This window comes from Cupressus sempervirens, chromosome 5 (genome assembly GCF_028749045.1).
Source record: "Cupressus sempervirens isolate cs-2001-9-10 chromosome 5, ASM2874904v1, whole genome shotgun sequence".
NCBI classification, from domain to species: Eukaryota; Viridiplantae; Streptophyta; class Pinopsida; order Cupressales; family Cupressaceae; genus Cupressus; species Cupressus sempervirens.
The window spans coordinates 233,195,803-233,213,867 of NC_143122.1; the positions used below are offsets into that span (position 1 = coordinate 233,195,803).

At 33.4% G+C, this 18,065-nt stretch overlaps 1 pseudogene; it reads left to right on the top strand.

Moving 5' to 3' along the window:
- Nucleotides 1–17,003: 17,003 nt before the first annotated feature.
- Nucleotides 17,004–17,828, top strand: LOC149555306 (putative receptor-like protein kinase At1g11050 pseudogene; annotated as a pseudogene).
- Nucleotides 17,829–18,065: the final 237 nt, after the last annotated feature.

Sequence of the window (18,065 nt, forward strand, 5' to 3'; positions counted from 1 at the left end):
TGTTACTGACATTTTGAATTCAGGTTAGTCTCCTTATCATGGGATCCTTATTTTGAGAAAATGAATTAAACATCGAGAGCATTGTATGTATCCATACTTTATAGAGGCTGCTAGTTATATAGATTCCAATTTGAATACTTGAAGGTTCTATTAAAATTGTAAGATGAATTTGAAAATTTTCCTTTGTATTTTGCTGTGAGATTCTCAAAAAAATTGATTCAAACACACTTAATAATAAATTCTGCACACAAAATTTTGTATATGAGAAATACTATGTTGATTTGCTTGAAATTTATTGGGTTTAGGGACATAGGACATAGGTTGTCATGAAGTGCATCGAGAGGGGTCATAGATTAACCTATGACCCCTCTCAACATATTTCATGACAACATATGTCCCTAGGGGCCCTAGGACCCCTAGGGACGCATTTGGTTGGTTCGAATGCATCAAGAGGGGTCATAGGTTAAACTATGGCCCCTCTTGATGCATTTCATAACAATGTATGTCCTAGGGATGCATTTGGTTGGTTCTAATGTGTCGAAAGGGGCCTTGACACATTTCATGACAATGTATGTCCCTAGGGTAGGGACATATTTGGTTGGTTATAATGCATTGAGAGGAGTCATAGGTTAACCTATGACCCCTATTGATGCATTTCATGACAATCCATGTCCCTAGGGACCCTAGGGCCACTAGAGACATATTTGGTTAGTTCCAATGCATCAAGAACCTATGACCCCTCTCAACGCATTTCATGACAATGTATGTCCCTAGGGGACCTAGGACCCCTAGGGACGCATTTGGTTGGTGCTAATGTGTCAAGAGTGGTCATAGGTTAACCTATGACCCCTCTCAACACATTTCATGACAACATATGTCCCTAGGGGCCCTAGGGATGCATTTGGTTGGTTTTAATGCATCAAGAGGGGTCATAGGTTAACCTATGACCCCTATCGACTCATTTCATGAGAACGTATGTCCCTAGGAGCCCCAGGAGCCCTTGGGATGCATTTGGTTGGTTCTAATGTGTCAAGAGGGGTCAACCAGGTCATAGGTTGACCCCTCTTGATGTATTTCATGACAACGTATGTCCCTAGGTGCCTTAGGACCCCTAGGGAAACATTTAGTTGGTTCCAATGCATTGAGAGGGGTCATAGGTTAACCTATGACCGCTATTGATGCATTTCATGATAACATATATCTCTACGGGCCCTAGGGTCCCTAGGGACCCATTCAGAATGCATCGAAAGGGGTCACTAGGGGCTCTAGGGACATATGTTATCATGAAATTTCTCGAAAGGGGTCATAGGTTAACCTATGACCCCTAACCTATGACCCCTTTTGATGCGTTTAATGATAATATTATATTTAATAATAATATAATGTTGTATGTTTTAATATAATAATAATATATTATTAGATTATATAACAATAATAATCATATATATTACTAGATTATAGGTTTAATAATAATAATAATAACAATATATATTATTATATATAATAATAATCATATAATATTACTATATATATTTAATAATAATAGTATTTATCATATATGTTACTATATTATATTTAGTTATAATACTAATAATGATATTTATAACTATATTATATTTAATAATAATAATCATACACATTACTATATATAATAATAATTATAATCATATATAATAATAATTGTAAATAATAATAATCATAATCATATGTAATAATAATATTAATGTCCACACTTTCCCCAAATAAATTTCCTTCTAAAACCCTCTTAAGTTTCCCTCTCAAATTTCCCTCCAAAATTGCATTTGAAAAATCTTTCCTCTCAAATTTCCCTCCATATTTGCAATTGGAAAACTCACAATAATTAGATACTTGATTTGAGTTCAGGAATTTGATTAGGCTTGATATTTACCAAGCCTATTTGGTGAACCCAAAAAATGTGTTTGAGAAGGGTTTCACTGACACTTAGACTTTGGGTTGCCATTTGACAATGTTATTTTCATCAAAACTGAATGAAATGAAAAGGGTATTTTTATAACACCCTCGAGATTCCATGAATATAATTGCTATCAAATTCTAAGTTGGATAAGTATTTATTAGTTAATTTTCAATGAAGATGATTGTAAAGTGCTGATTGACATACTAATTAAAAAATAGCTATAACTTTCAAACGATATAACATTTTTTAAATCCAAAAGTTGTGTCACAGTCTATGCTTCACTTAGGATAAGGAGAAAAAAATTTAATTTGGTAAAGTTTTCAATTAGTTAAGGTGGTCAGACACGGGTGTCTTTTTTCTTGAAAAAGTTTTAGTAGAAAATTCATATTTAATTATTATTTTGGAATAAAAATACCCAATAATATGCATCACATTCAGGCATGTGTCAAATTTTTATATCTATAATTATATTTAAAAATATTATCATTTGATTTTGCTTAAGGTGGTTAGACTTACACCTACTTTTTATTTTTGGCTTGAAATTTTTGCAGTACTACATTAATATCCAAACTTTTGACTAATTAAATATTTTTTTCTCCAAATAAGGTCTAGTAGTTTAGAAACTACATTCAATTTCCTACAGATTATTTTCTTACAAATTTTTGATATAAAGTCCAAAACCACTTTAAAATTATGTGTCAAGTTGACATAACCCTGATTTGTTGGTTTTTCACTGCCATTTAAGGCCATAGTTTGGTTGACCATGATCCTGCACATACCCATTTATGATCCCAAATCATACTCCTCACTAAATATTACTTATGAGTGGTATTCAATCCCCTAATATTCTAGAAAAAATATTGATTTAGAATAAGGGGAGCAGATCTCCTAAATGGTTTTCTATTTTCCAGCCACAATACCCTGCTTACTAGGTGATTCTCGAGCTTCCTTTTCATTCTTTTTGCTAGGAATTGATTTCTTTCCTCCCACACATGGTTTGATAAGATTCATGGTCACTTTATTGACAAAAGAAGACATTCATTGCTTAAATTTTTCTCCTATTATTCACAAATTGCCAAGGTTGCTCATAAGAGGAAAGAAAAGAGTTCTGCTTAACTGACACTTCTGACCACTAGCCCTCTAGAGAGAAACAAGTATTTGGGACCTTATAAAGGATCTCAATTGAGTTAGAGAGCTTCCAGAGCTAAACCTCGAGCTCCAAAAAGTCCACAACTACCTTTACACTCGAAACAAAAGGTCTAGGTTGCACCATTTGGAAATTTTGGATGAGCACATTAGAAGAAGGGGAACCCATCACACCGTCAACGAACTCTTTGGGCCCTAAAAAATCTTGCCAAATGTTCCCTAGGGAATTCTTCCTTAGATTCATGATCCATCAAACCATCTTCAAATAGAACCCCCTCCTCCAAAAGACCCACCCTCTAAGAAGGCATAAAATCTGATTGCAACTCAGTATCAAAAGTATTAGCCACAACCTTAGAGGAGAGGTTACCTAATTTTAGAGGTCTTTGAGGCAACATCCCTCTAGCAAGATTGGGACCCATAATAGAATCCTCCACACCCATTACCTTTAGAGATGCACTTGAATACTTTGATTCACTTGACTAGAAATCTCCACCTTAGAGTTCTTGGGGAGAGGACCCTGCTTAGGATCCATGTTCCTTTTTTTTGTCCAAGGTGAAGATGAGGTTGAGGTGCCTTTTAATTTTTTAGGATAGCTTTTAGCCTAATGACTTATCTTGTTGCAAATAAAATAGACAAAGGGAAGGGTTTTTAATTCCACCTCCTATTTGAGTAGCCCCTGCTTTGAGTTAATTGTTATACTAGATGACAACTTTTCTAGTCTACAAACATTGACACAAATACAACTAGAGACTAGCCTAGATCTAGCTATTGTACACTAATCAACAACCACCAATTGACCAAGGCAAGCTATGATGCCTTTAAAAATTACTTCATTCGAAAACTCCAAAGGTAACCTAGGGAGTCTGACCCAAACTAGGGCAAAGGGAAAAAAATTTTCCTCAAAGGTCGATTCAGGAGCCCATTTTCTAAAAGATAGGGCCATTTTTCCAATCATCCAAGGACCCTAGAAAATAATCTGATTACAATTGTGTTTATTAGAGAATTCAAAGGACATGAAGCCCTTGGGAAGAGCCACAATCTCAACTTGGCATTTCAGATACCATTTTTTAACATGGGAATGGACTTCCTCAATATTGAGACAAGATTCAAGAAACTTACCTATAAGCATCAACTCCAAAACTGAAATAGAAGAATCCAGAAGAGGGTATGAAAAATAAATCAAGAATTACCTATTCTAGCATCCCACTTTGATAGGTTCGACAGGAAATGAAGGTATGTTATTCATGGTGACCCCAAACAATCTCCCCCAATCTTTTCATTACCACTTGAGCGTCCCATTCATAGGGTCCCCATAGTCCACATCCAAAGGATCCATGGGCCTCCCCTTGTTAGAACCAAAAGCAACACATGAGGAAAGTGGGACCACAATCTCAGACACTCTAGCTGAAGTCACCATAACAACATGCTTCAAGGAAAATTTAGAGGAAACTCCTAGAGATTTTGGGAACATAATACTGTTAGGAATAAAGCTTGTAGCAAGGTAAGACACCCCTAAAAATCCCTTTGGACATCCAACATCGTGCTCGCCATTGCCATTTTCCAATTGGTAATTTCACATTCAAACTAGCATTGCCATCCTACCCTTCCACTAACCCCTCCGAGCTCGCCACTGTGTTTGATGAAAATTGCTATTTTTTTTATTAAATACCAATTTTTAGTTTTTATAATTCATTTAGCCAATAGGATATTTTTGGGAGGATGTAATTGGGTTGCTATTTTTAAAATATTTTTATTTTTATTTCTCCAATTTATTTTCAAAACAATTTTTTTAGTGGAGATTTTTAAAAAATATAATCATTTGTTATAAATTGAATATAAATAAAGAATATTTTCCCTCTATTTAAAAGATTTCTTAAAAGATTTTTTTAATTAGATATTTTATATAATTGGATTTATTACATGAGGTTATATTTTTAAATTATCAAGCACCTACCTATAATTTTTTTAATCAAGAACCTATCTCCTTATCATTGCAAAAGTACAAAAGCGTGCAACTACTAATTAAGAAAAATTAGAAATTTATGTAATTAACAATAGAAAATAAGAACATTATATATTTTTAAATAGATAAGCTAAAACAATTGAAAAAACTTATACACAGTTATATAACCAATTAAAATTTAATAAAAAAATTATACATTAAAAAGATTAAAAAAAAAACACAAATCATCAAAATGAAATCCACATTAGAAACACTTAAAAGCTAAGTAAAGTAGTCTTAGTGAGCCATATTCACATATATTTTTTGAATTCATGAAACGTAGTCACAAACTCACCACTTTTTATAGTCACAAATGTCGAAACCAAATCCTACATTTGCATTTTATTCACTTATTCCTTTTTTCATATCCACTTAAAGGGTTTTTTTGACAAGCGGAATAGGAATATAAGAATAGGAATAGTTATTCTGGGTTTGTTATTCCAGGAATAGAAAATCAGAATATGTATTCCTCTTCTGAGTTTGGTTCGCCCATAATTCGATTGGGAATATGTATAATCTTGTTTCATTGTGCAAAAGAAATATTGGAATAAGATTATTTTTTATTGTTCTTTAATATTTTTTTCATTATACATTTTAATGAGTTGGATTACTTTTATTTTTTTAAAGATTTAAATTTTTTTTTTTTTTAGAGTGAAGTTAAATTATGGAATTAAAAATAAATAAATTAGACACAATCAATTGAAATGGTAATGAAACTAATATAATTTATTCATCATTTTAATAGAATTAGTGACCACAATACGACCAGAAATGAGTTCCAAACAACAAAATAGTCAAATTGTTATTAAGTATGTCCACCATTTCTATTCAAAATCATAAAATAAATTACAATGTACAATAGTTTCTTTGACTTTTAACTACATTTACGCATATGGTCCGAAAAAACTAGTAAGATTGGAAAAATCATAATTCCTAAGATGCCTCAAAGAAACATGTTCTCCCTCTCTCGAACCCTGCACAACTTGTAATTAGTACTTTCATGTGCTACAGATTTAGCAATGATAGATGTGATTGGGACATCATCGACCCATTGAAAGAAATTACAACCACTGTCCCCTTGCAATACAAAATCTAAATTTGTAGTATCCACAACAATTAGTTGATACAAAAAATGTAAACATATACAGAAATTAGTAATAACCTTTCTTCCATTTGGACAACAAAAGAATTTACACTTTGGATTATTTGTTGTGCACAAGGTCTTCAATACTACATGGCCAAAACCACACTCACACATTGGGAAATTTAAATCCATCAACCCTATATAAAATATGAACAAATACAAATAAAATGAAACATTCAATTAGTAAGATATATTATTTTACATACATTCATTATAGAAGAATCCAATTTATAAAATGATAATGACCTCAACTAAATATTTTATATGATCATTTGAACTTTTTCTAGTCACTTTTTATAACTCAAAGCTGAATCAATTGGATCCTTTTGTCTATGGTTTTAATGGATCTGAAATCAAGATTGTGTTATAGTTTAGTAGTAAATACTCTAGCCTTTGATGTTGTTCTAATTCTAGTATGAATGTATGTCTGGTTTTAATGGATCTAATTTTGAGAGTGTGTTATAGTTTAGTAGTACAAATACTCCAGCCTTTGATATTGTTTTTATTCTAACAGGTGTTGAGTTCACATCTACTATTTGTCTCTAATGATTTCAAGCATTTCATTTTACAATTTTGGTCACTATTGTAAGCTACAGGGTAGTGTTTTTCTGATTCTACATGGTATGGCTGGAATTGGAATAGACATTGGGAGAACTACTTCTAGATGTATGAACTAGGTATGTTTCTTTGTTATTTTATTCACATTCTTCCAAAAGTAGTGAGTTTTGTAAGTTTAAATAACAATTTTAACTTTCAAATTGTTGAGAGAGAGAGAGAGAGAGAGAGAGAGAGAGAGAGAGAGAGAGAGAGAGAGAGAGAGAGAGAGAGAGAGAGAGAGAGAGAGAGAGAGAGATTATCTTCCTGTGTCAAACAAGATTAAGGATAGCTTGAAATTTCTTAATAGTAAGGTCTAAATAGACAATCAATTCATATGCATGTTCATTGTTAATAGACCTGTCATGCCCTAAATTGAAAAATGAAACAACTGAAGTGTGAGTTTGTGAAGGTTGCCTATGTTTTCCTTGTAAATTTCTTGTTGAAACATAAACTATTGAGCTAGAGAGGACTGTATTTAAAATTAAAATAGGATAAAAAATAAGGGAGAATTTAGCTGATAAGTGTGCTGAAACTTCATGCTGAGGATAGAAAGCAACCTTGGAGCCATGACCCCACTCAAGGCTTTTATTCATAACTTCACAAATGGGTACTCTATTTTCTTGTTCAATTCACACAAGGGTTTGAAAATACCATATTTTTATGTGCTTGCCACACATGAATCGCACCAAGATTTTAGTAATGTAGAGACATAGTGTGAATTTCCAGATAAATGTCCTTATTATTTCTATATGTTTTGAGTAAGGTCAGACCTTGTTTTATTTTTTTTATCATACTTCCCCTATAGTTTAAAGGAAAATATTGAAATTTCCTATACCACTATGATGAATAAAGTTCACTTGAACTTATTTTTCCTCAGATGCTCATATTTTATTAGGCATACTACAACAAAGCAAAATTCCATGAACTCTTCATGAATCACGGAGGCCTCGATGTGAAGCAAGCCTTAGTAACTGAGCTTTACAATTCTCCTAGGAAATGGAGAATACACTCTTTAGAACTTTGAAATTTGTTTACTTCTAGCATGGAGAGAGCCATCCAATCTGCTATAGTTTAGTACATGTGAGTTGTGGATAATTTAAAATGGGAATCAACCCTTTCAAAATTTATAGGTGCACTATTGAGATGCCTTAAATTCTTTTTATAGATACATTAAGGCTTTTACAGAATATAGTGTTTGTGTTCTCTAGTAGTTGGCTAAAATTAAGGACTAGTTAGCAAAACTGATGGACTTTTAATGAATCTAGTTTAATACAATACACCTTATAAAATTGTGGTATAATCTAAAAGATTAAATAAAAACATCATACTGCTCTACTATTGAGATGCCTTTACAATTCAAGCATAAGTGTGAGTTCATTTGTAGTGTTGTTCTGATTGTATAGGGTAAGCTACATTTTAGTGTTGTTGCTGTGTTTTTTAACAATGGACAATGCTATACATATGTTCAACATCCACACAAGTGAAGCAATTTGATTTCACAGTTTGTCACAATAGTTTGAAACAACTATTACAATATCAAAATGACATGAAACATAAATAGATTTCAAAAATTAATTACAATATCCTTTTTGGATCAGTAGTTCAATACAAAAGTATGACACCCTCTTCTAGCTTGAAAGAAAAAATAAAATTGACATTTAAATATTTCTTTCAAACAAAGCCATTACAATCGTCCAAATTTATATCTAATAGAATCTTCCCTCGCTGAGTCATTCATCTCAAAGAACCAAATAGATCTTGTTTGTTCTTGCATAAAACTATCAGATGCGATAATCATAGTCTCTCGACTAATTTTGGGGATGGCTTTCAAGGCAAAAAACAAAATTTGTAGCATCTTTCTTAATATCCTCTTTATCAAATTTGATGGTGTGAGACTTATTGATTCCCTCCTATATCACATGGATTCTTTCAAATATTACATCCAAAGAAGCGTCCATGCTTGCCTTCCTCCTCTTTGGCCTCCTTATCATTGGTGTGGAAGGAATGTTTCTAGTGGATGTAGTGGACTAATTTGACTAAAGGTAATCTTCATCTAAATCATCAACAACATTCAGAGATGTATTAATTTCCTCGTCACCACCCAGATCAACAACCTCATCAAAGAGGTTACCATCTTCAGCATCTTGCACCGTTGTAGCCACATTTCCTTCCATCGTGTCATTTCCCACAATGATCCCTAGATCATTAAAATAGGTGAATGACTACCTCTTATACACTTTTGCAATCCTAAATTTGTTTATCTACACATTGGAAAAATTAAATAATTAGATATTTGTTTGAAATTAGAATAGGACATGACTTTGAAGAGGACATTACCTTCAAAAGTTCATCCCATACGTTGTCCTTGGCATCCATGCAATGAGTTGTCTCGTTCCAAGAAAACCCACTTTTATTTCCCATCTCTTTCATTATTCTATGCAGTGACTTCTATGTTTTCAAATTATTTTAAAAGTTATCTCTTCCAAGATTCAACTTTGACTCTTTATTGAATCTCCTCTCTATCATTATCCATGCTTCTTTCTGAAAACCTCCTTCAGCTTTCCTTCCTAGAGTAACATGCTCAAGGAGAAAATCTAGAAGTTTTCACTCCATCTCTCTAGTCCATACAACTTTTGGACTTCTACAGTAACTAGCAACGAGGGTACCAATGGGGGGCATACAAACATCCTCATGTATACTTGTCAATAGATTAGTAAAAGATATTTTCAGCTTTGAGATAAGTAACTGTTATACTATTGAAAAACTTGCAATAAGTAATGAGTTGTTTGTAATAACGAGTACAAAACAACTACTTGTTCTAAAATAGTGGATACAAAATAGCTTGGAGTTTTTATTTTACATAGGTTCCAAAGAGTTCTAAATTAAAGCATAAGAATATTTGTGATTCACAATTCATAAATCACAGTTTTAAATCACTTAATCAATAAATTTAAAGCATAACAATAATTCTAGTTTGCAATTCATAAATCATAGTTTTAAATCACTCAATCAAAAATTTGAAAGCATAACAATAATTCTGATTTCCAATTCATAAATCACAGTTGTAAATCCCTCAATGAGCGATTTGAAAGCATAATTTAGTAATTCTGATTTGCAATTCATAAATCATAGTTTTAAATCACTCAATCAACAATTTGAAAGCATAACAGTAATTCTAATTTGTAATTCATAAATCACAGTTTTAAATCACTCAATCAATAGTTTTAAAGCATAACAATAATTCTTATTTGCAATTCATAATTCATAATATCAAAGTTAATGAATCAATAGTCTATATGAAGTGTCAATTCAAGTATTGTAGTTGTTCAAAAGTGAGGAAAAAATGTGTAAATGCGAGTAAAAAGAACAACTAATGTTGATACAAAACAACTAATGTTGAGATCTATAGCCCTCCCACATCCTTCATGCTATTTCATCTTGAAAATATCCCCAGTCATCTCTGTCTCGTTGAGTCATCCCATAAGTTTAAAGAATTGACAGATTTATCCCATCCCAATCATCATCCTCTTCAATTTCCATATCGAGTGGAACACCATCCTCTATCATAGTGAAAATTTGTAGTATACAACATGCTAACATGATCTTTTTTTTGACTCATGATACTATAGGATGTCAAATGCTTCAACATAGGAAAACATTGCTTCAAAATACCAAAATGTGTGCTTAATCACATTCCTAAGAGAGGAGTGTCGGTGGTTAAATAGCTCATGCACACTATTGATTGGGTTGGTTCTGCAAAACTCTTTTAAGTGGTACCATGTACACCGATAAGAGGCATGAAATCCAGAAACATTTGGATAGCCATCATCAACTAAATAGAATTTTCCTATACAAAGGAAAAATAATATTATAGATTGGAAATAACATAAAAACTATGGTTGACATTAATGACTATATTATCATTAAAATTATGATTTAATATACCTAGGGGAACTAGTAGTGGATCTACTCTTGACAGAGCTGAAGCAAGAACACAACTATCTGTAGCTAACCCTTCCCAACTAGCAAGAACATATTGAAACTTGTAATCAAACAAACATACACCCATTATATTTCTATCATGATATTTTGCTAGGTTGTCCACATCAATGGTAACTAGTATATGGGTTCCATCAATTGCTCCAATGCAATCCTAGTGTAAGAAATATTATTTTCATATATGTAGCAATAGAATCAAGCAACAAAATATATGACAATATGAGATTTACCTTGAAGTATGGATCAAAATGGTCCTTCCCAATAACTTCTAGAGGACTATTTGAAGAAGGGGGGAAAAAGTAACTGGAATGGAGCAATATGATAGCCTTCAAGACCTTGTGGAAGTAGTGATTCACTATCTCTCCTAAGTGACCAAAGTTATGGTCAATCTTATGATTCCTTAGATTGTGGCCAAGAGTATGTAGCAACATAACTAGTTGTTCTTCCAATTTTATGTTTATCGTATCTTTAATGCTCCCTTTTTTCCTTAGAATATTGGCAAGTTTGAAGAATGCTCCTATAGTCATGCATATTTGGTCATGGAAATCTATCTCATTGTAATATATAATACATTTATGAAAAGGACAAGCAACCCTTCTTCGCTTGCACTTGTGTCCTCTAGCATCTTCTGATGCTGCTACTATGAATAATACTTGGGCTACAAGAAAAATGGAAAGTACATGCAAGAGCGTGATCTTCCTACAATGCTTCCGTAAACTTGTATATCATTAGTAGAATCCATCAAACACCATATAAAATTTTAATGGAGTTATTAGTTGATATTACCATATAATTTGTATGTGGTATTAAAAACATTACTGCAAAGTTATTACAAGGAAAAGAACAAATAAACTATCAATAATATCAATTAGTTTTAGAATCAATTATGCTAGCCAGCAAGTGCAAATATACGTTTGGATACTATTTTAGTCACATGGATTCATGGGCATTTGTAAAAAGAATTGGAGCATCATCATGTTTAGCTTATTTTTTAAATTGAGATTGAATGATTGATTAATTTCTATTACCAAAAATTGATTAATTGCAATTGGCATTTAGTCTCTTGTATTTGTGGTTGATCAATATTAACTTAGATCCTTTTCAATATGACAATTGACTCCTCTTCTACTTGTCATGGGAGAATTTAACCTTTGATGTTGTGCATACAAGTGACCATAAAATTTTACTATCAAATTGAAAAATTTAGACAAATAAGAGCATATGAACAATATTTTTGATATTTTGATGGTGTATTTTGCTGGCATATCAGCAGTTTTTTTGTTCTTGTGTATGAAAAGGTTTTATGCTCAGACATTTTGAGTTCTAATATTGTGTGTGTCATGTCTTGCCTAGAGTTTTATGGTTTTTTAAAACTTTGATTAAAATGATCATTGAGAACTTGATGAGGGAAAAGTCTCTATAATTTTTTTTGAAGATTTCAACAGAGGATTTGATTTGGGAATGTAGGGTGTATAATGGCTTGATTTCAAAGTCAAGTATGAAAGGATGCAGATTTGGAAAATACAGTTCATTCACTAATTTCACAAGAGTTCATCAATTTTGATGATTCTAATTCATATGGTGAATGGAATATATGTCCTCCTTACTAAAGATCTTCTAGAATTGGAGAGAGGAGCAACAAAAGATATAGAAACAACAGAGTTAGATACAATGTAGGAGAACAAATACAACTTTCAAGAATCAATTCATCATCATTTTGATACATCAGCACCTTCTAGTTTGAGGCCTAGAAGTTGGGTTACATTAGGAGAGGACAAAGGAAGATGTAAATTCAATTTGTTTGTGTTCTCATTGACATATCAAAATCATGAAAAACATGGGGCATAGGGATTCCCCATTACCCAACATTTGGAATGCATTGCCTAGTGAATACTTACTTGGCAAATTAATTTAGAATTGATCGAAATATCCAACCATTAAACTAAGAAAATAAGTATAAGTCTTCAACGATAGTTAGCTACAACTATAAGTAATAGGGTTATTAGTATAACTAATGAGAATATATATGACTTACACCAAAAAACACAATGCTTATCAATTAAGGATAACAAATCAACCTATCAAAAGATGCATATGTGGTTGTCTCATTATGTGGCAAAAATAATCTGTGTCATTGAAAATTACCACAAGGAATGCAGTGAGAAGAATGCCATGTGAGAAGCTAAGTGTACCCAACTTTACCAAATCGACTCTCAACTTTGGCCTTTAGTGGGTGAATGTGGTAACTTAGTTTATTTCCTTTTAATCTCTCATTACATGATTATCTTTTGCATTTTGTTTAAATCTGAAGCAAGAATAGTTGCTAGTTTAGATTGAGATTTTGTTTGTTATATTGTAGATTTCTTTAGAGAGGAATGCCATGTTCAAAATTTTAGAAAATCAATAAGGGACAATGAGTAGAAGCTTGGAAAAAATTTGTTTCCAGCAATAAACTATGACATCTCACATAAGCTTCCTTGAACTATCCAATGCGGTTGTAACCCATCCATTACGAACCTTGGAAGTGATAAATGTCACTATTTCAAGAGAGGAACTTTGATCTACATGTACCTACCATTGTATTGTGTTAACTTTGTAGTCAATAGTAACAAAGGCAATGAAAACAAGGTTGGAGATAAAGAAGATGGTTATAATTATGATGAGGACACCCTGAGCATTGTTAGAATTTAGTCACCTAATCTACAAATTAGAGCAAGGGTTATGCAGAAAGATTAAAAGTAACAATTGTTAATGTTTATGGTAGCCATGAGAGAGGTCCTTCATACCTGTAGCAATCAACATCAATTTTTCCCCTGGGTTTATCTGCCTCATTGGACTGTATCTTCTTCATTTGGTTTGAGCTCTTGATTTTGATGGTTGTATTTCATTGGGAGCTGATCAGTGTCTCCCATAGAGACTTTGTCAGGATCATGTTATTGTCCAGGTTACTAGGTAATGAAATTGGAAAATGATACAATGATAACTTTTGTCAGTTTCCCAATTGTGAAATCCCCCAATTAAAATTTTAGTTTTTAATATTTTCCAAAAAAAACAACTAAAATCAAAAAGCTTTTATTTGAAATACATAATCTACACATTCTTACTATGCCCCAAATGTCAACTTTATAATAGGATATGGAGCTTAATAAAAATAATTATGCAATTGAAAGTGGATTTCCATCAATATCAATGAAATCATGATGGGATATAACTATATGAGTCATGATGGGTTTGTATGCAAATTATCAAAGCATTAAAAAAGGGCACAAAGTGTTTGACACATGTAGTTAGCTTGTTACTAGAGAGTTAGCTAGCAATAAGATGGTTATGCTCATCCTACTCTTCATTGCACTTTCCTACCAAAACTAACATAGTTTTTTGTATGAGCTACAATTTTGGCCCAATAAAGTTATTAGGTTGGGGACCCTATACTAAAACCACATTAAGTATTTATAGAACATTACAAGTGTTTGGCCTTTGTATTATGTCACTTGGAAATATAAGAAGTTGCAGATATAATATGAAATTTGTGTAAGGTTTTTTTTCCTAAAATCCAAAACTAGAGGCAACAAAAACATTATTGTGGTAGAACTAAAAATAGTATTAGGGTTTCTTCATTGTTTTTGAAAATTAGAGATACACAAAAAAGAAAATCATGGAACAAACTCCTATTTAAGATAAGCAATAAGAAATATCCTTGGGGTGTTTCTCAAGTGGAAATATTTATAAGGTTCAAAGATGGGTTGTCACAAATAGTATTAGAGCATGATCTTCCATCCTCATCCTACCATCTCGATGGCAAAAATTTAAAGACTAGAAATTGAAGAATATATTAAGATTAGCCAAAGAGAAGAATAGAAAATGATTGATCCCAATTAGAAATAAATACAATGAGTTCCAATATGGATAGCTAATAAGAAATAATAATAAAAAGAGGAATTCGAAGAGAGAATGCTCTCACCATTGCATCCACAATCATGTCGTTACTTATACCGAATGAAAAACTCGAGAACTGCAATATCTATACACAAAAATATAACTCTATAATGTTAATTTGTTTACTTTATTAGAAGCTTGTAAAGATATTAGAACTAGGTAAAGAAAGTCCATGCGCAGAATGTTTTGACAAGTCTTACTCAAAACCCTCTTCTGGGAACTAATGTAGTAGACATGTATAGTAAGTATGCAAGTGCAGAAGGTGTACATCAAATAATTGAAAAAATGTTTGAAAAAGATTCATTTTAATGGAATGTAATGATTAGACATTATGCTCTATACAGACTGTATGAAAATGGAATAATACTATAATGTCAAATGCAACAAAAAGTTTTAGAGCTTAGTAGTAGAATATACCCATTTGTGCTAAAGACATGCACTAGCTTATTGGGTCTCGAAAAAGAGTTGCTTGAGGAACTAGATAGGAGGAGAATTGAATCATCACCTAGATGAAGCTCATTCAGATGGAAAGATAGATAGAAATAAGGGATAAAGTAGCAAGGATAAAAATCATCAAAAGTGCATATACCATGGAGACATTCTAGATTTGTTCTATCCATGTCCATTGGGGTCTGCAAGAGGAAGATTAACAAAATATATACATAAAAATGAGATTTGAAACTCATCTACAAATACTATTAATGCAGAAATAAAAAACAAATTAATAATGTTCGAAACAAACAAACAGCGCACCGTATTTGCACCAAAGGAATATAGAAGGTAAGTGGCTTCATTGAATGCAATGTTATGAAAACAACACAATCTACATACCTCAAAATCTGACCATCCCACTCTTATTGTGGGCTCCACTCCTCTTTGCCCTTCAAATGTTGTAGAAACTTCTTGCCAATGCCGTAAAAAACAACACTACACAATTGTATTCAGACACATCACATAAAAAAGAATAACAATGAACCCTGCACTCAAAAAGCAATGAAACCCTACTCCGTACTTGGTAAAAATGGAGGATAAAAGTTTCCTTCGCCTACTACCAACGGACGTGAGCTGAGAATGAGCAACAAACAAAAGTTTGGGCAAATGTAAACTTGAGGGCATAGACCTATAATTTTATATTTTCTAACAAAGTAATAAATGGAATAGGAATAAAAATTCCTATTCCACCTATTTAGGTGGAATTGCGTATGTCACTTTTTTGGACAAAATTGGAACACTTATTCCCATTGTATTCCTATTCATAATTCAACATTGTTGCACCCAAATGGAAAATAGAGATACACATGCCTATTCCAGTGATATTCCCATTGCCAAATGAGCCCTAACTAAATACATTTACATCTCAAGCATGGATCCAAAGTAATTGCATTTTGCCTCTTTGCAATTTGTGATAGAATATATAGTTCTGTTTCCTTTCGATCCTTTGTAGAGGGGGGCGTGGCTGCCAGCTGATTTACAATTCAACAAATCTTCCAACCTTGGTTAAGAGAAAATACATTAGCTTCCCTCTTTTGTATAATACTCCAAATGCCGTTTCAAAGCCAACAGATTCCCTCTCTATAGAGTCAGTGGCTACCATCCATCAATATGGTCAACACGATCATTGATCAATCTTGAAAAGCGAAGAACACTTGTCCCTAGAAGCCCAACATTCAAGTATTTTGCTACGACACCTTGTCTTGTTCAGCTGCTATGCCCCACTTGAAACGAAATTGGGGATAATTCTGAGCATCCAAGATGAAACTACAAACATGAAAGGGCATTTTTAGACTCGGTCTATAGCAACTTGATATAGCGACAACATTCTCAATTCAAAATATCGATGAAAATGGAGGCGTTCATGGTGATGTTGGTACAGGCCGTTTTACCCATCATTAAGCCAGCTATATTCTCAACCATTGCAAGATCATGGTGATGTAGGCGCCGCCATGGCTATGAGCATTATAGGAATCGTTCATTAGTAGTGTAGGGCGAGGACAAAGCACAAACATTTTAAGAGATTAATAAACAAAAGCCTTTTGATCAACAGCGTGAAGTCGAAGATGGGTGTAGTTTGGTTTAATGAAGGGTAAATCAAGAAAGCCACGAATGATTTCAGTTGCGTGAATTTAATCAGGCAGGGGAGTTTTGGAATGGTGTACAAGGGAAAAGTTCCTGACGGTTGGATGATTTTCGTGAAGAGAATGAAGAAGTGCTTTGTTGATGATGATGCAAATTTCTGGAACTAGATGGAGATTCATAGCAACTTTCGCCACCAGAATTTGGTGGCTCTGCAAGGTTTTAGCGTTGGTGGTGACGACAAAGAGGGGTTCCAGTGGTTTCTCATTTACGACTACCTCGCCAATGGCAACCTCGATCAACATAGTTTTAGAAATGCCGACAGGAGAACGCTGACGTGGGAGCAGAGGAAGAAGATTATAATCAGGATTGCAAAGGGGTTATGTCATCTACATTTCGGCATTCTGCCAGCGATATATCACAAAGATATAAAGGCCAATAACATTTTGCTGGATGAGGACATGAATGCCTATGTTGCTGATTTTGGGCTGGCGAGTGAAGGGGAATCCTATCTCGTGTCAAAAATATGCGGGATGCGTGGATATTTGGTGTCGGAGTATGCTCTGTATGGAATACTTATAGATCAGAGTGATGTGTATAGCTTTGGAGTTGTGTTTTTGGAAATCATGAGCGACAGAAGGGCTCTAGATATCTCTGTGGAATGTTCGACTGAATACCTTATTACTGATTGGGCATGGAAGCTCCTGGAAACAAGTAGAGCAGTTGAAGTGATAGATTGGAGAATTCATGAGAGTCAAGAGGTGGAAACAATGGATAGATTTGTTAAGGTGGGTATTTTGTCTACTCATGTTAATGTGGCATTAAGACCGAGCATGGCAGAGGCATTGAAGATGTTGGTGGGAGAGGCTGTCATTCCCGCAATACCAGAAAAGCCTTTGCCAGTAGCAAATCACAGGGCGGCGAACAATGGAAAGGTGTTTCTCAGTGTTATAGAGAGTTATCCTTCCTTCAACTCCTCTATCATTGGAAGATAGGCGGCGCTCATGGGTTGTAACCCATGATGGTGCAATACATGAATTGTTTATTCCTTGCTGGTCATGTTTTTTATGGAACAATCTCAACGGGGATGCTGATATCCTTGCTGTTTCTGAGAGAGAAATGAGCTGCTAAGAGATACAGTGTTCTTTATTTTTTATTTTTCTTGCTGTGGTCTCCATTCATAAAGAAGTTTTACTCATTTGGAACTAGAACTCGAATAGTATTAGGCTGAA